Source organism: Cyprinus carpio, chromosome B18 (assembly GCF_018340385.1).
Source record: "Cyprinus carpio isolate SPL01 chromosome B18, ASM1834038v1, whole genome shotgun sequence".
Lineage (NCBI taxonomy): Eukaryota > Metazoa > Chordata > Actinopteri > Cypriniformes > Cyprinidae > Cyprinus > Cyprinus carpio.
In genome coordinates, this window is record NC_056614.1 from 27,615,545 (window position 1) to 27,643,446 (window position 27,902).

At 34.8% G+C, this 27,902-nt stretch overlaps 1 long non-coding RNA gene across 1 annotated transcript; it reads left to right on the forward strand.

Annotated features, from left to right (window-relative positions):
* The first annotated feature begins 21,203 nt into the window (after positions 1-21,203).
* LOC122140491 lies at positions 21,204-27,629 on the forward strand. The gene is made up of 4 exons (XR_006157170.1): positions 21,204-22,674; positions 23,105-23,237; positions 24,595-24,692; positions 26,302-27,629. It is a non-coding gene; the product is annotated as an uncharacterized LOC122140491 (long non-coding RNA).
* The last annotated feature ends 273 nt before the right edge of the window (positions 27,630-27,902 follow it).

Below are 27,902 nucleotides of genomic sequence, written 5' to 3' on the forward strand. Positions count from 1 at the left end.
TGCATGTCGTATGCAATACTGTAATGAATAAATAAATAAAATGTTAAAATTGAGATGCATAAAATAATTTTGGATTCAGATACGAGACGAAAACCTCAATCAACCCAAACATGCATTATTGGCAGTAGCCAATTCCAAATTTATAAACCACATCCGGTCAGTTTCAGTTTCTATTTTTGTCTGCTCTGTAATTGCCTAGTTACAGTTAATCATTAAGAACCACCAAACTATTGTGCTATTGTGACATCAGCACTCACATCAAGTGTCACTTTTCACTGTCTGATTATTCAAAGATCACGGTGCTGAAATAAATGTGTGTACTTCTGCAACATAAGCTAATCTGATCACGTCGTATTTTGTTGTGTGACGTTGAGCTGTCTGTAGATGCTAGTTTGTATGTTTGCCATGTGTCCTTGAACTCACCCTTCCTGCTGATAATATGAAGAAGCCACAAGCATTTGGCATGTAACGCTGAGGGTTTAACAGTCGAGCAGATGGAGTTTGGGTCTGAAATGCCATAGTTGTCCATTTATTCACTAATCATTTAGGGACGCTACTCGACTGACCTTTTCCAAATCATTTGGTTAAAGGTGGCACTGTGTTCTGTTATTAAAGGCCAAAAAGAGCTCCCCAAATCAAGACAAAAGAAAGCAAAGCACTGTGTAATAATAACAGGTGCCCTCAATTATGAAAATATTGGCATTTTTTAAAATGGTTGAGAAAACGGTCACGCTTTGGAGATTATGATATGAATTAGAAAAATTCAGAGTTGAGACATGTTTGTGAAGATTATGTAAAGCTGAAGTGATGTTAGCAGAACTGCATTGTAGAAACTGGAGAAATGTAGCATTATTTACTCATCAATGGATCCTCTGCAGTGTTTGGGTGAATTATGATTTAGATTTCAGACTTGTTGTATAAATTTCACAATAATCCACACTCCAGTCGAAGTCTATTAATTAATGTTTCCAACTTTTCAGTTCTCAAGACATAAACTGATGAACTGAAGTGGTGTTGATTACTTGTGGATTATTGAGATGTTTTTATCAGCTGTTTGGACTCTCATTCTGACGGCACCCATTCACTGCAGAGGATCCACTGGTGAGCAAGTGATGCGATGCTAAATTATGAATAAACAAAGTCATCTGCATCTTGGATGGCCTGAGGGTGAGTACATTTTCAGCTCATTTAAATTGATTTGATGTGTAACTTCTTGTTTCTTAGTAATCATTTGTGACGTTTAATAACAATTTATTAATGAAAATTATTTTACTACACCAATTTTTTACCAGTCATTTTGTCAGAATGTGTCTCTGTCTGAACTAGATCCTCATATGCAATGACCAGCAGCTCCAGTAGCAATCGCGCACCAGACAATTAACACTCCTTACGAGAAGTGTGTGAGAGATTCAACACTCATGCTGCCTTTGACTTCTCCGGGGGAAGTTCCTAATTATGAGTTCGGAAGTTATAATTATGATATGATGTGCATTCAAGTGATTTTAGTCCGAGTAAAATGAACGCTTTGGGCAATTTCATACCGTATTTCTCTTTCACACTTCCTGACAAAAACAGGAAGCTTTTTAGCACTAGTGTGGTAGAATGAAGAGGAAAGGATGCATGTTACAGTAGGTGTGTATATCATGCTTTAGCTCTGTGTTTTATCATTCGCACGTTGCCATGGGGAATTATAGGAATGCTGTTTGGTTGTGCAAACCTGTGGCCTCATACATGATGGATGATGGTAGGCTATGTAAGCTTGTATGTGTGTTTGATTATGACCAACTGTTGCTAATTTGATTCTGCTAGGATTTTTTAATTATCAATTTGTAAAGTCGTGGCCCAAAGAAAATTCCAGGTTTTTCTAATTGTGCAGTTGTAAAGATTCTATGTGTGCTCAGTTCATTCACTCGTGACTTCGAAGGCAGCAGCATAGTTGATATTAATAGATTCTTACATCACCATGTTACTAAGCAAACAACAAATAAGCCATTATAATGACAAGTAATGGATGATTTGTGCATTTTTTTTAAATTAATCAGATTTAATTGCAGTATATTTAGTATTGAATTAAAATATGCTTATAATATGCTTAAAATGTCATTTTCAGATGACTGTGATCTAAAATTAGGTTTTGGATCAGATATTGAATACAAAATGATTTTATATTGTATAATGTATAATTATATTATATATAATTAATATTGTATAATTGTATAATGACATGGTTAATAATAATAATAATAATCAATAATAATTGTTAAAAAAATATTTAAAAATCAGGGTCATAAATATATTTTTATTTAATTATTCATTTAGTTTTATTCCCCCAAAAAGTTTAATTTTTTCTCAAATATTTTTTTCAAATATTTTTTTTGTTTGTTTGTTTATATGCCATTCAAATTGCTTATGAAATTTTTTTCTGTTATTTTGATGTAATTTTTGTAACCCTGATTATAATAATGAGCATATGATCTTCATGAGGTCAGAGTGTTCAGAGCTGATACAGCAGCAGCCCGCAGGATTCTCCTCAGCACATTTCCTCCATCTCATCAGTCACAAACAAACACACACCTGCATTTCCCACCACTGGAGCACAAGTGTGTTCTGTTTGCAGATTTCCACAGAGACCGGCACCACACAAATTACACTGTTAATTGCAATCCAAAGTAGGGATGGATTCAGCGTAGAGTTGCTTGATCAGTTCAGATTTCTCCCCTGATTCAGATATTTTTTACCCTTTTGTTCTTGGCATTCCTCAGTAGAGACCACCAGCTTTCAGGTCGAGTTTTGGACCTGGAGAATGAACTAATTTAGTAAATGACTCCGTTATAAAGTCTCTATAGGTTGTTGTTAATATACACTACTGGCACTACTGGTCAAAAGTTTAAAATAGTTATGATTTTTATTTATATATATATATATATATATATATATATATATATAGTATATATATATATATATATATACATATACATATACATATACATATACATATATATATATATATATATATATATATATATATATATATACACACACACACATATATTATATATATATATATATATATATATAATATATATATATATATATATATATATATATATATAATAAAAAAATTGTATGAAGTCTCTTATGCTCACCAAGGGTGCATTATCTAATTAAAATACAGTAAAAAATAAAAAAGGTAAAAAACTAATTTTGTGAAATATTACAGTTCAGAATGACAATTTTCTATTTGAATGTATTTTAAAATATAATTTATTCCTGAGCTGCAATGCTGAATTTTCAGCATCATTACTGCAGTCTTCAGTGTCACATGATCCTTCAGAAATCATTCTATTATGCTAATTTTCTCCACAAGAAAAAATTTTGATTAACATCATCAGTGTTGAAAACAGTTGTGCTGATTAATATTTTTGTGAAAACTGAGATACTACAGTTTTTTTTTTTCTTTTTTTTTTTCTTTTGAACTTTCTATTCGGCAAAGAATCCTGAAAGATTTATGATGAAAATATGAATTATTTTTAATAACTGTGCAACAGCTCAGCATATTAGAATGATTTCTGAAGGATCATGTGACACTGAAGACTGGAGTAATGATGCTGAAAATTCAGCTGCGTATCAGGAATAAATTACATTATACAATATATTCACATAGAAAATGGTTCTTTCAGTTTGTAATAATATTTCACAAAATTACAGTTTTTGCTGTATTTTTGGTCAAATATTTGCAGTCTTGGTGAGGAAATCTTAATTAGTCCAAACTTTTGACTAATACAGTGGAGTCCAAAGATGATTAGTTGTGCTTCCTAAGATAAGTGTCATTATTACTATTGCTTATGGTTGAGGTTAGTGGTCTCTCTCTCACTGAAAATGCATGACTTCCGTTTGCTTTTGTGAAAGGCTTTTTATGCCGTCTGAAGTTTGTCCGCGCTGATGGACCTCAAAGAGCTTTCCTCACCCACGAACCCAACAATCCATGGAGATGGATCTGAAATGCCATGACAACATATACTAAAAGCTGACCTCCGCTGTCAAGGGCCATTCACGGTCACATCAAATGAAAGCAAGATACACATCAGCAGAGAGAAAGCAGCGGGTTTATCTTCAGGTTCGGCCGAGTTGGGATCTGGAAACATATGGCGCTGGCAAAAAAGAAATCAGGAGGACTCTAATGTGATTGTTTAAGGTACATTGAACAACTTGTGACAATTCTCACAGCTCATGTATTTATTCATTCAGTGTCTGTTCTTCACTTGGTGATAATTGTTTGAATTGGTGCAGCAAATGTTATTGCTTTTGTGTATGTAGGGAGATTAATTCATCCAGCATTCCCCTATGTATGAGTGGGTGTCTTATGTATTCTTATTTTCAGAGTTTCCTTTTTCTTCTTTCAGTTTGACTGCCTCTTAGCCTGTCTTTGCGTGTCTTTTACTATTTGTCTCTCTCTCACTCTCATTTTCTGATTTCTAAGCATATAAAGATATTTGAGAAAAAGAGCTGTAGGCTGAAACTAGGCCATGGTGAAACTGTATAGATTGGTTGGTATGATTGTATATACTGTATACAATCAAGCGGTTGCTGTTTGGCAGAATGCAAGGAAAAAAAAAAAAAAAAAAAAAAAAAAAAAAACTGTTTAGTTGTTTAGGGTTGCCAAAATCAGAAATTTGCTTTATTCTATTTTTAATTTTAATTGTATAACTATACATTTTTAAAATATTTTTTTTCTTTTTCTTTTTTTTGCACTGATTACTAAAATAACTTAAACTAAAACTAATAAAAACATTAAAAAATATATATAGACACAAAACAAAATGATTTGAACTTTCATATAAAAGTATAATATATCAAAATAAAAGCTAATTCAAAATATTAATAAAAACTGTAATAGTAAAAAAAAAAAATCTTCATACTAAAATAGCACTGATTATAAAACGACGTGGTCAGATTAGTTGCTTCACAAGTACACAAATTGTTGATCAGACTTATTTATTGCTATAAAAATAATATTATGTCAATAATATGATATTTCGGTATCAGTTAAGTTTAAAATTAAAAAGAGAATATAATCAGATGAGATACATTTATGTGTATTTTCTTTTTTTTATCCTTATGTTGTGATAATGTCTGGATGATGTACACTGTCAACCAAAAGTTTTTTTTTTTTTTTTTTTTTTTTAATAACTTAATTCAGCCTTTTTAAGTTTAACTGGTCTCAACTAGTAGTGTACACAGAGCCGGCCAAGCCACTAAGCGACCTTTGCAATTGCAAAGGGCCCCGTGGCCAGCAGAGGGCCCCCTAGAGTCACTGCTAGCTAGTGGGTGAAAAAAAAATCATACATCAAAAGTAACATAAAATAAATAAATAAAAATAAATGGGCCTACAGCGCTTTTTATCAGGCATCATGATAAGCACAGTTGTTATTTATTTAGTTCTTTATTATGGCGAGTTTCCCCGCGAATCTTGACCCTGACTGACCCCTATGATGTCACTCGTCACCTTGTCAGTGTCTGTCAGTCAGTTACTCCGACGTCGACGATGTCTGACAAGAAATGAAAATATCTTTCTGGCCATGAAAAACAACAAAAGAAGAGGCTGGAAGAAGAGAAGAAGCAAGAAGATAACGGTACGTAAACCTGTAGGCCTGGATAATCTGCAGTCTAAAAGTCTTATATTGGGATGCAAACACTTACAGGGGGAGGGTGTTGTGAGGTTTTGCGCTTGTGTTCTCCGACTTCGCGTGCAGCCGTGCACGAGCGCAAAACCTCACAACACCCTCCCCTGTCGGTGATTGGTTGAAACACTATTTGTTTTGGTTTTGAGTGGTTGGTGAAACCATTTGTTTTTGTGTGCAGATCTCAGAGCCTAGGCTGTCTACAGAGACGTGTTTTTCCAGAGACGGCTAGCGGATCGTTAGGAAAGATTAGATGAATGTGATCATTTATGGTTGGGCCTTTTTTGGGCCTGAAATCGCTGATACTACCTTTAATTCAATTTTTTGTTTTTTAGCAAATTACTTTTTTCCAAGGAGACCATGTATGCATGTGCGCGCACACAAATACACAAGTTTGGATTTTAATAGTTCTATTAAAATGTTACCTAATTCTTATTATTGTTACTATTAATCTTGTTTGTGGTGTTTTAGATGTTGTTAATTTTGTTATTTGAAAAATTCAAACATTTAAATGTTCTATTTATTATTTATTTTATATAATATTTTATTTAAATGTTATTCTATTTGCTCTATTTCATTTAAATTATATATAGGCTGTTGTTTGTGCCTCTTAAACTCTGGTGTCAATTAAAAATGTTTCTTTGATGGTCAGTGAAAATCACTTTATCAGTCTTTTTATTCGGCAAGTTCATCAGTGTGTGTTCCTTGCACTGCACTACCATTCAGCTCAGTGGTGTCATAATTTTCCTGTTAGACATCAAACATGGAACTCAACTCAAGAACTCAAGGTCTTTTATTGTCATTCTGTACATGTTGCCACATAATAATGAAATACTTACTCAGGACCAGCATCGTAAAAAAGATAATTAACATACAGCATACACAGAATAATTAAAACATAATTTAATAGACTAAAAATTTAAAAATAACATAGTAGATATAATATGTACAGTATAGATATAAGGTAGTCATTGCTTTTCTTTAGGCCTTACTTAAAATGGTCAAAGGGGCATCCAACCAAATTTTGCTTAGGGCCCCCAAAGGTCTAGGGCCGGCTCTGAGTGTACATAGAATTTTTTAAGTTTAACTGGTTTTTTTTTGATGTTAGTGACATGAAAATTGCAGGGACAATGACCAACTTACCATCATTATACAAAAAATATTTAACAGTAAAATTTCAGTCACGCCAGTCTCAACTCGTTCTGCATCTGTAGTTCACACTCCTCCCTCTCACCTTTTCATCAAATTCACACACTCATTCACTCCCCTTAAACTTTTTCAAATGGTGCCTGGATAATGCTGTTTTCAAACACCCCTCTGGCATTAGCTTTGGATTGTTTTCTGGGCAGTCATTTAATGGTTTTCAGGAATATTTGACTTTTATCAGGCCAGCTGAGCGTTTGATGTGTGATTTAGAGCAGTGTGTCGCTGATGATGAACACTGAATTTGAGATAGTTGAGTGTGTTTCAGTACCTTTTACAAATATATATATATTATTATTATTATTATTATTATTATTATTATTATTATTATTATTATTATTATTATTATTATTATTAATAATAATAATAATAATAATAATAATATTAATTTAATGCAGTCTCGGGTGAAAGTTTTGGTTTGAATGTTTGGTGGTGTTGGAGTTCTTCACGTTCTTCCAGGTTTGAAGGGTGATGAACTCCAGAAGATGTTATTCTGGCTCAGTGGTGATTGGGAGAGTTTTCTACCAGATGAAGATGATGAGAGGAGAGCGCAGAGCTCAGCTGAAATCCTTGGTGAATGGAAAGACGAGGCCGCAGCCTGGCACAGTCTTAGGGTGTCCATAGAAGAGTTCTAGCTCAGCATCCTCATCCTCTTAGGATCTAAAAGAACCGCAGACTGAGCTGTCTCGAGGCCTGCCAGGCGCGGCAACACCAGCTCTGGGACTTAGCAACCAGAAGGTGATGAGAGACGAAAAAGTCAGCGGGTCACTGAAGTGAGGCCTTTTAAGTTCTGTGGGAGCCACATCTCTCGCGGGTCAAAGAGCCAATGGTGACTTGCACTTCTGGAGGGAAAGTTTACGACTCTTTGTCTCCAAACATGTTACAGTTATTTGCATATATTATGTAACTGGATTGGATGTTGATTCAAAGACTACTAAAGACTCTTAGAACACTAATATGTTGCATAGGTATAAACATATAATATACACTCTCAATTAGGTCATCTGAAGACGAATCCATAGAGACCAAACATGGTATAAGTAAGGTTACATGGACGAGTGGTTATATCATTAGCATCCATAAAACAGTATACAATACAAATGACAATTTACAAGAACAGTAATAATGACCTGAAGAATGTATTCATTTAAAGAAATGGTTTTCTTTGAGTTGATAAGAGAAGAGTCCATTTTTATTGGCATAATGTCTTTCCTATGGGTAAAATGTAGTGAGAGTTGCTCTGCCTGCATTCCTTTGAGCAATAAAACTGGTGTTATTAGATGAATTGTCTTTGGTTGCCATGGAACCAGAGGCCTGTTCTGCCTTTCTGAGGTGTTAGATGTATTTTGGGGGAAGGGTCCATTGACTCTCATAGTTGGCTTGTTGTTTGGGTGAGGGGGTGTTAGGGATTATTTGTTTAATATAACAAATAGTTGTGTGACTGATTGGTCCAAATGGTACATTGAAGTTAATCTGTCCAATTATTTAAGTTTTTAGTCATCTATTAGTAGTATAGCCTATTATCATATAGATGACCATCAAAACTTTAGTTTTGATCCTTTGGGGTTTTGAATGAATTGTTGAACACACAGAGATAGTGAGAGAGAGAGAATAAAATATGGTTGTGAAACCCTAAATTATGTATTTAATTACAACATATTATGATATGACTATTTGCATGTCTCGTTGTGTTGCATCTATTGATCATTTCATGAGAAGAAGCATAAGCTGTGCACAGTCATTGATTGACTCTGATCATGCACTTCATTAAACCCCATTACCAAACACACATGTGCCGTCACACTCGGGATGAAGGTCACACATTTGCATAAACACACTGTTTGGTCACACTTGGTCATACACTCACACACACACACACACACACACAGCTAGGAGAGCTAAGAGCAGAATTCCTGCCTTCTCCTTATGGAAGAGGAGGGTAGAGGAGAAACGGCTGGTAATCAGGGAGGAGTGTAGGCAGTGATTGTGGAAGCGGAGAGGAGAGAGTCCTCCTCAGCGGGCCGTGCACCTCATCATTTGCAGGGCAGTGTTGAGCGCTCGGGGGTCTCGCTGGAGGACCCGTGTGATTGGGTTGATGAGAGGGTTTTGTTGCACTTGTGAGGCGGCGTGCCACAGCCTGCTGTAAGAAAGATTATTATCCATAGCTGCCTTCCCACACACACACACGAGTGTTTCAGAGTATGAAGCAACACTGATTCAGAGATGCTGGGATAAAGAGTAGTAGTGCTTTTAGTGCTTTCCAGGCTTAATTGTATCATTTTTGATGTTAAAAGGATAGTCTACTCTAAAATGAAAACGCTGTCATCTTTTACTCAGCCTCATGTCAATCCAAACCTTTATGACTGACTTTCTTCTGTGGAACACAAAAGAAGAGATTTTTTAGAATGTTGGTAACAGTTTCGAGTCCTGTTGCCTTCCATAAAAATATGGAAGTTACAAACATTCTTTAAAATATCTTCTTTTGTGTTCCACAGAAGAACGTTAAAAAGTTTGGAACAATGTAACAGGGAGTAAATAATGACAGAATTTTCATTTATGGGTGAACTGTCCCATTAAAATGTTCATTTGTTCATTTATATTTTTTAAATAATATTTTAATAATTATTTTGATATTCAATTTAATTGCCATATTAAAATATCTATTCTTTATACCAGCCCTGTTTATACGAAGTCGAAGTTTCCATATCCCGTAACTAATTTCACAGCTACAGCGTGGGAGGATGTGATTGTCATGCTTTGATTAATTTTGTTTACTGTAATAGAAATCATCCACAGGTCTGAGGGTGTCTATTGATTTTTAGGGAGTTCTTTCGGGTAACCAGATAACTTCGGAAGCGTGAAAACTATTGGTGGTCTGTCTGTGCTCAAGTAATCGAGAGTGGCGGACGATGAACTCTTTCGCTCCACCCACGATACATGGCCACTGAGAGCAGAAATGCAAGATAAACTTGCAAGGGAAGGTGAGGAGAGGACAGGATGAGGGGGTGTCGCTGAATGAATATATTAATTATTGTGCGCACAAGGGAGTGATTAAAAATGGTTTGGGGAGTGAAAAAATGCAAATTAAAGAAATGAAACCTGTGATTTTCTCTTTCATGTGAGGAAAGAGCTGCTTTAAAATGAAATTGCTGCAGCAGGAGGGACTCCCTCAACCTTTGGCTTCAGACAAGAAGCTGCATACCTGTAAATGTCTGTTTTCTTTGCTAGGTGACTTGAGCTGACGTCAGAAATTGAGACAAAAAGAACTGTGGGTTAAGTTAACCCAGTTAACTCATGCAGTACTGGTAAATGCCTGTGTCCCTTGCAAATACAGGTATGTTCCGTGGTTCCTGTAAGTAACAGTGATTATAATGACTGATTTTAATCAACTAATCATAATAATTGACTTAATAAATGACTGATTATAATTTTGTATTGATTTTTGTAAACACAACATACAGTATCAGGTGCAATGGAATATGTCATCGGGCAGCATAATTTTACCTTTTTTACCCCCCCTTTTTTTCATAAGAAATTGTTTAATAGCAAAGTTCAGAAGAAAAAAAAACTATAAATGGTAGAAGTATGCATTCTGCTAATATAATTCAATCTTCAAACCTCTGTAAAATAATTAAGTTATATTACTTTATATATGCTGTATCTCTTGATTTTTTTTATTCATAACCAATTACAATGGAATGATAGATATATGTTTTACCATTTTTAATTAGATTGTCATTTGCTGTCAGTAATACAAGACATTAATATAAGTTCTTCATGTGCCTAATATTGTCTTTTCTTTTCCTTTCTTTTCCCTTTTTTTTGATGTACAAATACTTTTTTGCCTCAGATCAAAGTATGTAATGTTGTGATTCATCTCAGATTATAGCTTTGAACCTTTTATTTGAGGATTTTTTAAACCCTGCACAGAAAACAAATGAGAACAAAGTTATTTTCCATTTGTGCTCTGTAGTATTATAGTATTTATACTGTAATTCTTAAAGCAATAATATATATATATATATATATATATATATATTATATATATATATATATATATATATATATATATATATATATATATAAACGAGGAATGTTTGCACATAATTAAAAATAAATAAACACGCACACGCACAAAATCATTTGATCAAGGCTGTATGAGAGCAGTTGTTGATGTGGGAAGTGCATCATGTGCATTTTTAAGCTGACATACAGCTTCCTCTCTGCCAATCCTCCTCTTTCTCTGGGGCTTATGAATTCCAAAACCATCCTCAGCATCAACCCATCTCTCTTTTGCTCTCAGTCACTTTCTTTCTCTCACGCACATACCTCATCCATCACTCATCACCAACTATTGCCTCCGCCCCATCTGACGTCTTTTACGGAGAGGCACTAATCTTTAATCAGCTTAAATGCGTTTTTGCATCAAAATATTTAATCAGCGTTTTTGAAAAGGTGAGTTTGAGGCGCATTGAGCAAAATAAGGCTCAGGATATCGGTTTAAGCTCTGACCCGAGACTTCTTTTTTTTCCTCTTTCATGTCTTTCCAAATGTAGCTGAGATCTCCTAGTTGAATGGAAGTCAATGTCATGATGCATTTTATGTAATTTCTGTATTACATTTATTTTCACTGTACATTCATTAGTGTTTAAAAGTTTGGGGTCAGTTTTCAATGTTTGTAAAGTCTCGTATATGCTCACCAAAGCTGCATTTTTTTGATCAAACATACAGTTAAAACCAGAAAACAGAAATGCACTGGACAATTTCAACAAGTTTGTCTGTTTTCTCAGCAATAGTGGCATATTAAAGACAGGTGACCATAACACCTCCAAAGGCCCTTGTAGTAAAGACCCTTGTCACCGTAGAGATGTTGTGATTTTTGGGTCATACGTCACTCGAGATGCAGTTATGAGTATACCAGATGACCAATTCCCACCTTGCTCAGTTCAGAGTAACAGTCAAGGAATATTATTTTGGCAATATGGGGGTGCTTCCCACAAGCATTCAACAATTTGAGATTCAAAAAGTGGAGGGAGATGGTCAACTGATTTATCTGAAAGATTGGTGGTTTAGATAGCTAGTAGAGCCTTGGATCATCAAAACAAAGAAGACACAATTGTAATAAGATGAATGAAATTTATTAACAATAGATATGCAAGAGTAAATACAACAACTAGTGATGATTCAAATAAATGAATATGCACTGCAAATAGATAATAATAGACAACTAAATATGAAGGAAGATGATGAATCAATTGTAGAAACAAATAAACGGAGTAAACACAGAATGGCAAAATGCAATACTGTTGAGCTGAATGTCGCAATGGAAGAGATTTCTATGATAATGTTGCTTATGGGAACCACTTAATGGCTCTGGTGGAATTAACATTAAATAACTGCTTATTTATCTCTGAAAAAATAATATAACTATTATTTGTAATGTTGACCCCAAGTAAATGTTATTTAAACAGGTTAGAAAAACATACAGTAGGCTGTAGTTTTAAACTAAGCCAAGGTCTTTAGGAAAGAGGTTCGGTAAGTTTATAATTACATTCCGCAGGCAGGTGATCGGTCAGGCAGTAGAGATGTCTTCCACTGGTTATGCAGACTGCGTGCAGTGGGGAGGGCACAGAGTTGCGTGCCGGTAGCCGTCGATGCGCTGACCTGGAGGATGCTGAGCTTCTGTTGTACCACAGGGGGTCCTTTGAGGATGGACCAGGCAGCAGGGTCAGATGGGTCTTCATGGGGTCCTTTGCAGCCTGGCTGCGTCTTTGAGGAGCTGTGTGTTTCAGGCAGTTTCTGCCACTGCAGAGGTCCTTTGCGGACTGGGCTGCACTGCTTTCAGAGTGGCAAGAGTCAGATGGGGTCGTCACTGCTGTGTTCTTTGCAACTGAAGGGCAGCCAAATGCGATAAGGTAGGTTTACTCAGGAGCTGAGTTGAACCTCAGCTGTCTTGAAGTCTCTTTCCTTGTCAGGCCAGAAACTTAGAACACTGTATCCAATCACAGTGGGGCACATCTCCCTCCAACCGGGGAGTTAGAGAGGGGCCCTGCCATAGACTGGTCCTTGGAATGCCAGTTTGACTGTTTTTCACTACACCCTCATTAACTGAACCTATACACGAATAGCATTCTTTATGCTGAAACTCAGTCTCTATGCTGCTTTACAGTGATGTGGCTAAAATACGAGTCCTCTATCCATAATATGGTTTGTCCAGTGAAGAAAAATAAAATAAAAATGTCTGAATCAGGAGAGAAATCTGCACAGATCAAGCACCATTTACAGGTGAAAACAGATCTAAACAAACAGCTTTTCATTTAACAGTACATTAATTGATGGCCTGGAGTGGTGTGGATTACTTGAGGATTATTGTGATGTTTTAATCAGCTGTTTGGACTCTCATTCTGATGGCACCCATTCACTGCAGAGCATCCATTGGTGAGGAAGTGATGGAATGCTACACAGCTTGTAACGTGACACGGCAGCCACTAAGCCACTTTATAGTTTGTATAGGAACAGCCACTATGTTACTTTTTTTATTTTTTAGGTTTTTGTTTTAATTATTTATTTATTTGTTTTTTATATCAGGAAATATCTTAATACTTAAACATGTGTAAGTAAATGCGTTTTGCACCAGAGTGTTATTTGATCTATAATGGGTGATTATAAAGTAGAGTAATAGTGTAATCTATTAACTACACATAAAACCCCGACTTTTTACTTAAGTACCAGATGTGGGTGTCATGCCATAAAATATATTTTTTTAATACGACTGACTTTGTATTTAATGGAAATTTAATAACAATATTGTAAGTAACTATATTATAACATTTTCATTTTACAGAGAGCATAGAACATTTACATTATCAAAGAACATTTTCACTTCAGTCTAGCCAGAGTTCAGGCACTCTCAAAAACTCCCATTAAAATTACTCAAGCTGTTTACACTGTGAAATGATTATCTTACTTACATTCGGCTATTTTTTGTCTTTTGGAAGCTGCATTTAAAATCCACTTTGCTCAGAAATCTGAGGCGGCATGTGCCCCCTCACTTTGAATGGGCATGACGCCTCTGGTCTGCTGTACCTAAAAGTGTTGCTTTGTTCTGGTGCAAGTGCAACCTTTAAATATCCAATTACCACCGCGTGAAGTTTTTCAAAGATCAAACGAAGCGAGTTATGGACAGTTAGTTGTGTCTGCTAGACTAGACGAGGAGAGACGTCGGGTCTGTTGTTACACTTTCAAAACTCACTTTTGTGTGTTTTCTTTTTCTTTTATTTATTCCACAGCTGCTTTTTCCCTGTGACTTGCTTGTTAATAATTTAAAAGAAGTCAGCAATCAAAGGAACATGCAATTTACTACCTTGTACTGTGGCTCATACATATTCAACAGCTGAGGCGTATTTAGTTGCTGAGTGGGGCTGTGTCACGCTACAAGACTTGACATGAAATATAATCAACTTGCCTTTTTTTCTCCCTCAATCTTTCTGACAGTCCACAGTGGAAAACATCACACTCTGCCCTATTTTCATTACCCTCTTCTCTCCTTCTATAATTTCATGCTACTTTTTTTGTGGTCTTGGCCAGTTTCTGACCATATAAATTAATGAATGAGGCATTTATACGTCTTCAAAAAGTTTCCTTCAAATAGGAACGCTAGTGAACCGAACACTCAGTTTTCTGCATTTATTTTGCGAAGCCCCACCTTAAAAATGTACATATAAATCCCACCTTAGCAATTGTTGTCATCTGTTATATTACTATACAAGCTTTTGCTCTTAGAAGTCAATGGCATTTCTATCTGGATTTTATAGTTCAAAAAGTCAAAGTTTATAGAAAGTAGTACCTAGAGAAGAAATGTGATAATAGTTTTTTATTTATTTTTAAAATCTATATAAATCGAGAGAAGATCCTAATCAGAACATTTCCAAGTGAATATCAAAAATACCTGCGTTTACTATATGGTAAATGTAATGTCATTAACATGATGTGTAGGAATGTGAGGGACAGTTCTGTTCCTAAACACTAATAGGATCACTTGTAATTGCTTTCGAATGAGGCCTTTCTGTCTTAAATTGCTTGTTAGATGCGTGATTCACAATCTCTGCAGTTTTTTAATCAAGTTTCTGGCTGGTTTAATAATTTATTTAATGCAAAATGGCAGATAAAAGATGTTGTGCAATGTCACACATCATCTCATCAATCTGTGCTCATCATCATTGCTCTGTCAGGTCACAATAATAGTACAGGTAAGATAAGCAAGCGGTAATTAGATGGCCTAAAATGCCACCAAAAGCAGAACAATTTGCATAAAAGACCTTGAATCTCTGGCCTGAGGAAGTTTTGTTCTTTTCTAAAAGGAAAGAATTGCTGGAATGTGTTTTGTGATGTTTGCAACAAAATTGCACACATGCTGTAAATCAAGCAGAATGTTTCAGTCTCTATTACCTTTGTCTTGATTCATGTTTATACACTTGGCTGAGTCTTTGTTTGACCTTTTTGTAACCAACTAAAGTTATGTGCTGGTTTTGTATTTATGTATGTATGTATGTATGTGTGTGTGTGTGTGTGTGTGTGTGTGTGTGTGTGTGTGTGTGTGTGTGTGTGTGTGTGTATACGTGTACACATTTACTTACTTAATTGTTTATTTATTTCTATTTTTGGACATGGTTTAGTGATTGCCTACCATGGTATTTTTTTTGTGGTAACTTGGAGTACCATGTGGGTACCATGTTATATGAATATATATTTTAGTGAACATATCATTTCAAATCTTCTTGGCAAAAATAACTTGGCTGAAATGATGGTTCCTTTGAAAATAAAATAAAATTTAAAATTAATTAATTAATTAAATAAATAAATAAATAAATAAATCCTCAATTTTAAAAGTGGATAATCATGATGATAATAATAATAATAATAATAATAATAATAATAAAATAACAACAACAGCAACAATAATAATAAAATCGTCCATTTTAAATGTGGATAAACAACAACAGCAATATTATTTATTTATGCTTGTAAGAATTTATCTGAGTAATTTGGTGAGATGGTAAACATGGTGGATCAGCCTTCTTCTTCCTCTTCATCTTCCTCTTCCTCTTCTTCTTCTTCTTCTTCTTCTTCTTCTTCCTCTTCCTTTTCTTCTTCTTCTTCTTCTTCTTTTCTTCTTCTCTTCTCTTCTTCTTCTTCTTCTTCTTCTTCTTCTTCTTCCTCTTCCTTTTCTTCTTCTTCTTCTTCCTCTTCCTCCTTTATAATAATTGGAATGGATAGACTTGATTAGACGGGGATGTACAGTGTGTCCTTTTCAGCCCCGACCATTAGTCTGGCTTCCACCGGTTTCTCACTGGCTTCCTTACAAATGACCCCAACCCCACCTCCCGCATCCATCTATGGCCATCAACACGCTGTAATTGACCCAGGGCATCCTTAATACATATCCCTCTCAGACGCTGCCGCTAAAGTGGCTGTAAGAGGCACAGGCTGATTGGGGAATCAAGGCAAGAGCTCCTCAGCCTGCAGTTCATCGGCACCAGGCTTAAAGTGAACCCGCTGAGGGAGCCGGACAGCTCTCCTAAAAAGGATGGAGTGGAGAGCTGCCCTCCTAATCACAAACCGCCATTGGCTGCAATTCCCAGGGGGCACTGCAATCGGCCCATCCTGAAGGCGGCAGCACCGCAGCCCAAATGGATGTTTATAAGATGCGTTATGTAGACGCAGCCCCATTTATTCTCCCCTGATTAGAGCTGTCAGGGCTGATTCCTTATGGGCTTTTTTATTTATTTCTCCTCTTCGGAGGGGACGGGAAACTGTTGAGCACAGCACAGAAGTGTGTAGCGTTTACTCTGAGAATAAAATTGGAATGGGGATATTAGCGGGGGAAGGGAAAAGACCGAAAGCGTTGTTTTTTTTTTTTTTGTGGGAGCTATTCTTGTGTTTTTATATATTTTACATGTTTTGATATGAGAGTGTGTTGTTTTTTATACATATTGGAGGGATTCTGAGGGAATTAAAGACTTCTGATCCATCCTGAAACCCTGTCATTCCTGTCAGCTGTAACCCAGATACCAGCCGCTTGAAATTAGACTTCTTGAGCTCCAAACCCATTTACAGGGAATACAGACTAGATTTTGGTATAGAAACAAAAACCTTTAATTTCTGAAAAGCTGTGAGAATCAGATTTGATGTTGCAGCTGGTTTTGCTCCAAGACCTGTATTTGCATCGAGCATCCAGCAACAGCCCAAAATAATACCAAACCTGTATGTAATGTAGATTAGGCAATGTTTTCTTTTACTTAAGTTGTTTTGTTCATGGTTTTGTTAAGCATAAAGGCATGAAATGCAACCTGTACATGTTGACATTTGTGTAATTTGACTAGCTTCTACCAAGTGACAGATGACTCTGTGCTGAAATAAAGCAGAGATGGTTTATACAGTCAATATCAAATTAATTAGTACTCAAATAAATTAATAATAATAATATATATATATATGTATATTATGTGTGTGTGATGTGTGTGTGTGTGTGTGTGTGTGTGATGTGTGTGTGTGTGTGTGTGTGTGTGTGTGTGTGTATACACACACACACACACACACACACACACACACACACACATATATATATATATATATATATATATCCAAAATAAAAGTTTTTGTTTACATAATATACTTGTATATACTGTGTACAGTAATTATGTATATATAAATACAAACGCATGTATGCATTTAAGAAAAATATGTTATGCTTATATATTAAATATGTTTATATATAATATGAAATATAAGAAAATAAATAAATAAATGTATATACATGTAAATATTTTCAAAATATATACTGTATGTGTGTGTATTTATATATACATAATAAACAAAAACTTTTCTTTTGGATGCAATTAATCACGATTAATCATTTGACCACTATATATAATGGATTTGTTCTCTCCCCTTTTAAAAATTTACTTTCCACTATAAAAAAAAATGCATGAATCCACTAAATAAAAATATTTTACATTAGCATTCAATTGTATTATCAACAGAACAGTTTGCACAGTTTATCAGAATTTAACAGCATGATTTAAGAATGTGTTTAATTATACTGAAAAAAATAAAACAATAGTGTACTGTTTTTTTTTTCATATAGAAATTGCCTTTACAAACAATTTCAAAAAAGAAAAGCCCCTCCTTAAATGTAAATAAATAAATAAATAAAGTAGAAAGACTGAAATATTACTTTCTTGTAAAACGTACTCCAATTAATTTTTTTTTTTTTTTTTTTTTTTTTTCTGAAAATCTTACCATAAATACATAGGAGCTTATATGGTTAATTCACAGATGTATTATTTAATGAATTAAATTTGTGTTTTTCATTTTATGTCATAACTTTCCTTAGATCTAAACTATTTATTCAATATCATAAATAATACAAGTGTAATACTTCTGTATATGATTATATTCCACCCAGGGAAGCAATATGTGTAAAGTGGAATCCAAACGGACATGCATGACAACACTAATCCCAGAACAATGCAGACGGGAGAGAAAAAACATGAGGAATTTTGTAAAGGTGAGCGTCTTATGAGTTTTCACTGTGATTCACATTTGATTCTGTCTCTTTGAGTTTCCTTCCTCCTGTTGCTGGTGTTTTCTCTCTTATTTTGTTTTTTTTTTATGAAATAAATGTGCTCAGACCAGCTCGATATGTTCTGGTGTATCAATGTCACACTGAATCTCCTCTTACAAACTGAGAGCTTTGTTTCTCTCCATGCATTGACAATATATTATTGTCTAATATGTAACCTGTGTTTTCATATCGCCTGCTGCACTCCTAATGTCTGTTGTCACGTCTGACAACTTTTTTTTTCTTTTCTTTTTTTTATTATACAGTCTAATGCATTATAACTTTAGTTAAGAGTTTCTGCATCTATCTGGACATATTATAAACTTCATGGCCATGCTTTCTTGATTTAGCATTTTGCAAACAATGTTTGGTAGGTTACTTTTAAATTGTAATCCATTACTTATGCCAAATTACATGACACAATTGTAGTTAGTAATGCAATTCATTAAATTACACATTTTAGGTAATATAATCAGACTACTTTTTGATTACTTTTAGATTACATCAGTTGTTATTAACAGCATGAAGTGCATGAAACATTAGATTACATCAGGGTTTCCCCAAATAAAGGAACTGCAGGGGGTTTGCGAGATTAATGAAAAGTTAATAATTATTAAATCATAAAAAATTAAAAATTAAAATCAATTTTCAAATAAGTAATGCAGGGTTAAATAAATAAAAATGAATGTGTTCATTAGTAGTTCATGTAATGAAAAAATGTAGAGAAAACACTGGTCTTTGTGTGGATGTTCACAAAATTGGAAGACTTTCTGAAAGCACATAAGCAGTATTCTATTTTAAAAAGGAAAATACAATTGTGCAAAATCACGAATCATTTATTGCTGTTGTGTGAATATGTAATCAATAAAAAGTAACTGTAGTCTCATTATGAGTATTTTAAAATGTCATCAGGTATTTTTTTTTTTTTCTGGAATCAGATTACATATAATCCAGATTACATGTAATCAGTTACAACCCAGCACTGTTCGCATGACAATGTATGAAAAAAATCTGAAGTATGTTAAAAAAATAACAGTAACTCGCACAACAATTTTCCCTTCAAAACGCCTTTCTAGTTGAATCCCAGGAGTGATGACATCACCAGGATCTCATTACCGGCTGCAGTCGATAACCATATGGTGATTTCCATTGTGATCGCATGCATGTGCTCAAACCGATCTGCAGACAAGCAGACTCCTCTGGAGAGCAGCCACAAGACAAATAATGGTGGCGTCACGATGGGTGATTGGGACCGGCTCAAGGTTGGAGCAGGATCAGAGATGAGTGGAACGAGCGTTTGGCAGCACATAGAGCGATGAGAGATTGCTGTGTCAGTCCCGCTGCTGGAGGATTTGTGCTCCTCAACCCGCGGGCCGTGTGTCTGTGTGTGTGCTTTTTCACACCGGGTCATGTTTCATACAGTACTAGGGCATAAATATCCACTCTGTTGAGCATGATTGGCAGTCGGTATATTTTAGGGAGGAAAAGTGACAGACTGTCTGTCTTTCTCTCTCTCTTTCTGCAGTTCTTTAACTTTCATTTTCTTCTGTACTTGACCTAACCATCCCTTTGATTCATGTAAACAGCAATAAACTGTCAAAACTGTTTGGATTATTACTAATAATTGAGCAAGACCTCGAACATACTCTATGCAGTTACCATTAAAAGTATGAAAATCCTTTTAAGCAATAATTCTATAAAACAAGTAATGGCTTCAGACAAAAATTTGGATTAATTCCACAATGAAAAAATGATGCAGGATTTCCTTTGAAAGAAATGTCTAGTATTTTGAAGTAGAACGACTTGACATAGTATTTAGTACTTTCTTTTAAAATGCACTCCAAAAAAAAAATCTTTGTTTTATTTACAACTTTGAAAAATAGTTTTTACAGTCAACATCACTGTTCAAAAGTTTGGATTTTTATTTTGGCAACTCCTTACAATATGTTAATATTAGTTGACTGCATTTGTTAACTAACAGAGAATAATGCTTCTAAAGCATTTACTAATCTTAGTTAATGTTAATTTCAATGTTTACTATTGCATTATTATAATATTATAAGTGGTATCTTTTCATATTATTTAATGGATATGAGCTAACATGAACTTACTATGAACAGTTGTACTTTAATTGAAGCAAAGATGAATAAATGTTGCATCAAATGTATTGCGTATTAATGCATTAACTAACATTAACTAATGGACCTTATTGTAAAGTGTTACTAAATGTTTAAATGTTTTTAAAAGAAGTCTATGTTGCTCACCAAGGCAAAAAATAAATAAATAATAGCCTGAAATATTATTATAGTACAGTTTTGTTTTTATTTTTTTTTTGTTTTTTTATTATCATTTTAATCAAATGTAATTTATTCCTTTGGTGCTAAAGATGAATTTTCAGAAGCCATTTTTTCTAGTTTTGATGATTTAATGTATTTAATGTAAGTGTTAATTTCTTTAAAATGTCCAGATTTTAATTGAATGGTGACTAAAATGTCAGTATTTTCCTTGCAGAAATGCTGCCAGAAGGCTTGGAATATAATGGCATTTTAGATCTTGTCAGATTTTCACTTCTATCGCATTGAAAAGAGTTGGATGTTTATGTGATTTTCTCTTTTTTTGTGTTGAAAAGAGTGGCCAGGTTATGTCAAAAACTCACTTTTTGTGTTCCACAGAATAAGTCAAATGTGATTTTTTTTAATTTTGTTTTGGTGATTCTTGGATGTTTGTGGGCTGCAGTGAGCTTTACATAATGTAGCTTTAAAGTGCTGTAAGTAATGTTAGCCATTTTTCAACCTTCTGCCAGACTTCAGCCACTGAATTAGATCTGCCCTCATTCCTTCAACCCAAAACCCCGAACCTCCAAAGACATGTCAGCAAAAACCCAAACGGGCAAAGTTTGGACTGCTCTTCTGACTCTCCTGTGCTGTGCTGTGAGTCTAGTTTCGATACACGTCACCCATTTCTCTCAACTCTTTCAGTTCATAGAGATATTTTATGCATGCATTTCCAAAACAATCGCTTACAGCACTGTTAATCTTGTCTAATTCTGCACTTTGCCTTGTAGCTGCTGCTTGAATCAGATTCACACACATCTACTGTCAGTCTCTATTCATGTATTTCTCTCTCTTCAGGCTAATGTGGGCACGCTCTTCACATATACGCTACTCATAAACCATCTTTCATGTTTTCCGGTGCGTTTGAAATATGTTTGACGACGTGCACTGTATAACCCCTCTGGGAGCTGAGTCACTTCTCATGTCTATTTCTGTGCATTTTCATGCACGTTTTCCACAGATCAGCATTATAAATAAAAGTGCTAGTCTGGAGAGCCGGTGGGAGTTTTGGAGTGGAGACGTTATGCAGTGATTCTCCCGTTCCTCTGTGTCAGCCCACAGTCTCCCACTCACTCAGCCCAGGGTCAGCTGCGTCACGGCGCCTACGATTCCCACAATCCCTCGCTCCTGTTAGGGCTCCACACAGGAGACCTCAATCACACGTAGCATTACACAGATCCATTTATATGTAAAGTTGCATTAATGATTGCTCAGTTATCATGTAAATTCATAATTGATTTACCCTGCTGTGCTACAATACTTGTTTGGTTAATAAGACACTGTTCATACTAAGTATTTAGAAAGGTTGTGTATATTGCTTACATGAGTGCCAAGCTTGCTTGTCTTGGTGTTATATGTACATTTTCCAGTTTTTCATATAAAAATACTAGTTTTTGACCCAGATAGATCACAGATTTTGTGTTTGTTATTGATTTAATTGTTATATTTATTTATTTATTTATTATTATTTATTATTAATTAAATTGCATATTGCTCTCTTTTATATATCCACTATACCGGTCAGAATTTGGGCATTTGTAAGTATTTAAAAAATAAATAAATAAATAAAAATCATCATATGATGTGCATTAGGCATTGCACAAACAGAGACAGACGGTGCATGTGATGTTTTTATTTTATTTAATCTGCCCTCCGTTCTAGAGACTGGGACAGTGTTTCTGGCTGTTCCTCTTGCTGAAGATAAATGACAGATTTGATCTCAGGAAGTCCTCTGGATCACCCTCTCGCAAAGACACCCAACATCAGGGACAGAGTTTGACTTTGCAGTCCACCTCTTTGTCTTCCACTCATGACTGGAGAAAATAAGGCAGTGGTGAGTATTAACAAACACCTAGCATCTATGTTAAGCCAATTCTTTCTGATTTTACATCTAAAAAGTCAATTTATTATGAAGAGGCCGGTTTATAGATTTTGTTTCAGTAAATGTTTTTGAATGACTCCTGGGTTCAAATGTATTTGTATATCGAGTCATACTCATGCACATCTGAATAAATCATCCATTGACTGCTCAACTGATATGAATTTACAATATACCATGTGAATATATTTCATGCTTTGCACCCATTCCCCATGAATTCATCTACATTTCTAAAGGACGTCTTGGTTAAAGTATGCACATATGTTTGAACCGTTAGTGCTGTGACCCATGTTGATACGATGCTGTGTGTGTGAGGGGTACGCTTGAGGACACTGCGTACACTGCATGTTCATGAATGCTTTTGTCTCTTTACTGATGTAAACAGGGCCTTATCTGCTGGTGAGATCATGCATCGCTGCTTTATCCTTCCATGCATCGAGCCCAACATTATCTGTCGCATTGGACATGCCACAGAGTCGCTCCAGTGCTGGAGAGTTCAGCGAATCATGCAAAAGCAGGTGAGATAAGATCACATCCCCTCAGGATTGGATTTAGAGAACAACTAAGTTTTATTGTGTTCAGCATGAGTTCATAGAGGCTTACAAGCATGTTTGTGTGTTTTCATGCATAGACCAATCTTAAAATACTGTAAAGCAGTGTATGGAAATAAAACATATGGTAAAAACTATAATATTGTGAAATTTAAAATAATTGTTTTCTATTTTAATCTATCTTTTGCTACATTAAAAATTTCTTTACTTTCACTTTTTATCTATCTATCTATCTATCTATCTATCTATCTATCTATCTATCTATCTATCTATCTATCTATCTATCTATCATTTTATCTATCTATCTATCTTTTTATCTATCTATCTATCTATCTATCTATCTATCCTTTTTCACACTGGTTTATTGTCATGTGGTTAAATACTTAAGCTAAAGCTACCCTTTAAATGCACATGCATATGTATAAATGGGTTGGTTATTTACTTTAAACATCATTCCCATGGTCTATTCCTGTCTAAGTAGGTGGTTCTTGGCCAGAACAAGCTTCAAAATAAACTTTACACCAGTACGTTTTGTTGTCCAAGATTAGCTTTTGCATATTTTAGTATGAGATAAAAATGAATGCGTTTCCTTTTTTAAGAACTGTAAATCACTCTTTGTAATCACTTTTTTCATTAGCTCATTCCTCAGTTCCGCCTTTGTTGGTGGATTGGGAATTAAAGCCAAAAAGTGGGCCAGAAAACAGCAACAACTTTTGTCAAATCAGCACTTTAGGCTCTGAGCTCCAGGTGTAGGAGACCCTGAGAGTGTTGTCCCATATGCAGAATGACAGCATTTAAAAATGTCAGTGCATTCAGCAACCTGTACTTCTAAAAGTTCTTTAATTGTCCACTTAGGAACTGAAACTCCCTAATTACACACTTAACAATATGGCAAGGCATTTTTCTAAAGCCGTCAGGCTATTTCTGATTGGCTGAGACGACACTGTATGCAAATGACAGAATTAAGTTTCCATCTGACTGTGTCAGTTCCACAGGTACCTTCCTCGCTCCCTAGTCATTCAAAGACTTAAAATGTATTATGAATGCACCTTTTTAGCTTTAGCCAGGCTTCCAAAGCATTAAAATGTGACATCTAGAGCAAATTAAAATGAATTGGAGATAAGCACGTGAATAGTTAATTCTTATTTTGGTAGAATATTATTTATAAAAACAGTCATTCTATCAGACGCCATTTTTTATTTAATGGTCACAGTACAGTCACTGAGAGAAATCCTGGCTTCTATTATGCACCTAATTAATGGTTAGTTTCTACCACCTCCTTTAAAACTAATTTTCTTATGTCTCACTCCTTCTTTTTGTCCAGCGCACAGAATCTGGGCGAGCGTGACTCACACAGCCCTGCTGGAGTGTCTGCTGTCAGCAGGTCTGTCTTAGTGGGTGACAGGAGAGAAATAATGACAGGTAAGACGACATGCACTCATGCAGACACCTGTAAACAAACACCCACACACATACTGTAGCCATGCATGCACAAGTGTAATGTGCATAGGTCACATACGGGGTTAAACTGCAAATGTGCCAAATGGTGTTTCTATCTACATGTTACACTCGTGCATTTGGCAGATGTTGGTATCTAAAGTGACTTGCATTGCAAGCAAGGTATAGATTTTATAGATTCATGCATTCCCTGGAAATCAAATCATGTCCTTCAAGTGCAACTGTGCAAGAGTGATCTGTTTTGTCAGGCTGTTATTGAAAATAAGAACTGGTTCTTAATTAATTTGCCTTGTTAAATAAAGGTTAAATAACATGTAATTGACAACAAGATTTCCATTTGCTTATATAAGACCACAGTTATATGTAGTTGCAACCTGTAAGCAAGGATGCATTATAATACGTGTATAATGTATTAAAATGTAACCTTAAATGCTATATTTCAAATAAATGCTGTTCAATTGATTTTTCTTTTCATCAAAAAAATCCAGAAAAAAAAAAAAAATACAGGGACAGGGGCCACTTGTGCTTTTAGGGGGCACAATTTTAAAATTCCTCTTAAACTTAAATGCTCTCATGCTTGTCATGTGACACACAGCAGCCGCAATACCACTGTATAACTGATATATGCTTTGCAGATATTTTTTAATGGTTTCCACTACAAATAACATCAAAACATTACAAACCATCAACTTTTAACCATTAAAAAATGGGTTTCTGTGGTGTGTTTTGGGACATATTCCATTAGGATTTAGTTGTTTTAACAAACCACCAAAAGAAGGCAACCAATTGCCAGTAGAGACCAGCAGGGTCCTTTACAGTTTCCAGTGAAACCAATGCAAGTCCCATTATAACCAGTTAAACCATTACAAATTTTGTAAAGGTGTCTTTAAAAAGTGTCTCTCTGACTCTGTGCCAGCCAGATTTGAATTTAGCAGCTGATGATTTCTTTTTTTCTTTTTCTTTCTTTCTTTCTTTCTTTCTTTCTTTCTTTCTTTCTTTCTTTCTTTCTTTCTTCCACACCCTCTTTCTTTCTTTTCTTCTTTTTTTTTCTCTTTTATATATATATATATATATATATAAATTACATTTTTATTTCTGGTTTAACTATTCCTTTAAAAAATTATAGGAGAAATAAAAATTGATACCAGAAGTCAAATATATGCATTAAGAGTACAAAATGCATAGCAACTCAATAAATATTGATCTTTGTATTTTGACTGCAGACTTTGATATCTTGACAAATCTTAGCACATATTGTTGAGATCCCATGTAAAACTCCACTACATTATGTGAGATTACTGCCATCTTTTTTTTTTTTTTTTTTTTTTTTGCCAGAAAAAATAAATAAATAAAAATTTCTGGCTCCATATGCTCTCAATTTAATCTGTGCTATTATAACTTGGCTAATTTAAGATTCTTTTGTGTTGTGCTTCTCTTCACATCCTGACCCATTTGTTTGCTGCAGTCACTAGCACTTAACATCATTTTGCTATGATGTAAACTATGACACATAAAAATCAACCAAAGGCACAGAGGATCCATGCATTAATTACTTCTTCTCTTCTCTGTTCAGCCCTGCTCGTAACATGACAACAGTTTGTGTCATCGCTGGAAATCCTGAGCATGTGGGCAGAATCTCTCATCCAGGCATGAGTTTTCATCATCGTGCATGTTGTTCTTCATTGTGTACATATTTTTGTGCGTTAAGGTCAGATATTGCATCATTCGGTTTTACATAAACTCTGGCCAAACAAAAACTGCCAACAATGTGCCAGGAAGGGCAGAAGGACACAGAGGAGGACAAGTGAAAGAAAGGAAAGGCCACGTTTAATGATCCAGAATCCAATCTCAGCAACTAAAATCTCACTCTAATTAAATATTATGTGAAAAATGACTTAAATGTTGGTCTGTTCTACCTACAAAGCTTCCGAAGTCTTGAAATATAGCAGCTATGCCTGAAGGAGTCTTTTTGCTTTGCTTTTTAGTACTTTTATTGTACTTTTTAGAGTTTGAGAGCTTCAGTCCACCTTTGTTGTAACAGCATGGAAAAGAGCGATCAGAAATTGGCCCAAATCGAATACAAGTCCACAAACATCCAATCTCATATAGATTTGATCTGTGCCAGATGTTTGTGAAAAAAAATGTACACAGACCGCAGGAAGCCAACCTGAAAGTCCAGGACCTGCACTTTCATCTCAGCATCTGAAAGAGAGAGAGAGACGGGTCTGAAGGACAGGAGGACTGACATTGGGTATGTCTTGAATCATACAACCTTCATGTGTTGACCGAAAAACAGTATGCAGAGTGTATTCACTGCAGAGGATGCAGATTTCCTGTATGCAGGAAACACACAGGTGATCTACAACATTTGTCAAATTGCGCAATATGCAATGCGCTTGACTTGACCTTCCATTTCCACTGAAAACTCTAGCGTTCATTAGTGATTTACTTATCGTGTTTGTGCTACAGACATGAATGACTCAGATCGTGTGGTTTGTTCAGAAGAGGTGTGCATTACTCTTTTTATAATGATTAGATTTACGCTTTCCATTTAATGGACAATAAAATCAGCTAAAAATCCATCAGTCTAACATTGAATGAGGAACCTAAGCCATATATACATACTTGAGTCAATGACCTACAGAGCCAGTAAACAACCACACATCATAGAAACATGCTTAAAAACACCAAGAACATCCTAGTAAATGCATAGCAATGTGCTAAAAACACCTAGAATGTCCTAGCAACCTTATAGCAACTTCCTGGCAACCACCAATTGAACATTGAGCTTTTCTGCATTGGAATGCACAACACACATTTTCTTCAGTTGATAGAATAAATGAATGAATGAATAAATAAATAATCTAGCTGTTTCATTTATCATCTATTCATTTATTTATGTTCCACATTTTTTTAACTTAAATATAAATATATATATATATATATATATATATATATATCTATAATATATGTATATGTATATGTATATGTATATGTATATATATATATATGTATATATATATGTATATATATATATATATCTATATATATATATATATATATATATATATATATATATATATATATATATATTAAATGTATAAAGTTTTATTAGTAGTAGTAGTAGTAGTAGGAGGAGGATTTATTTTATTTTATTTTATTTTACTTAAGTGG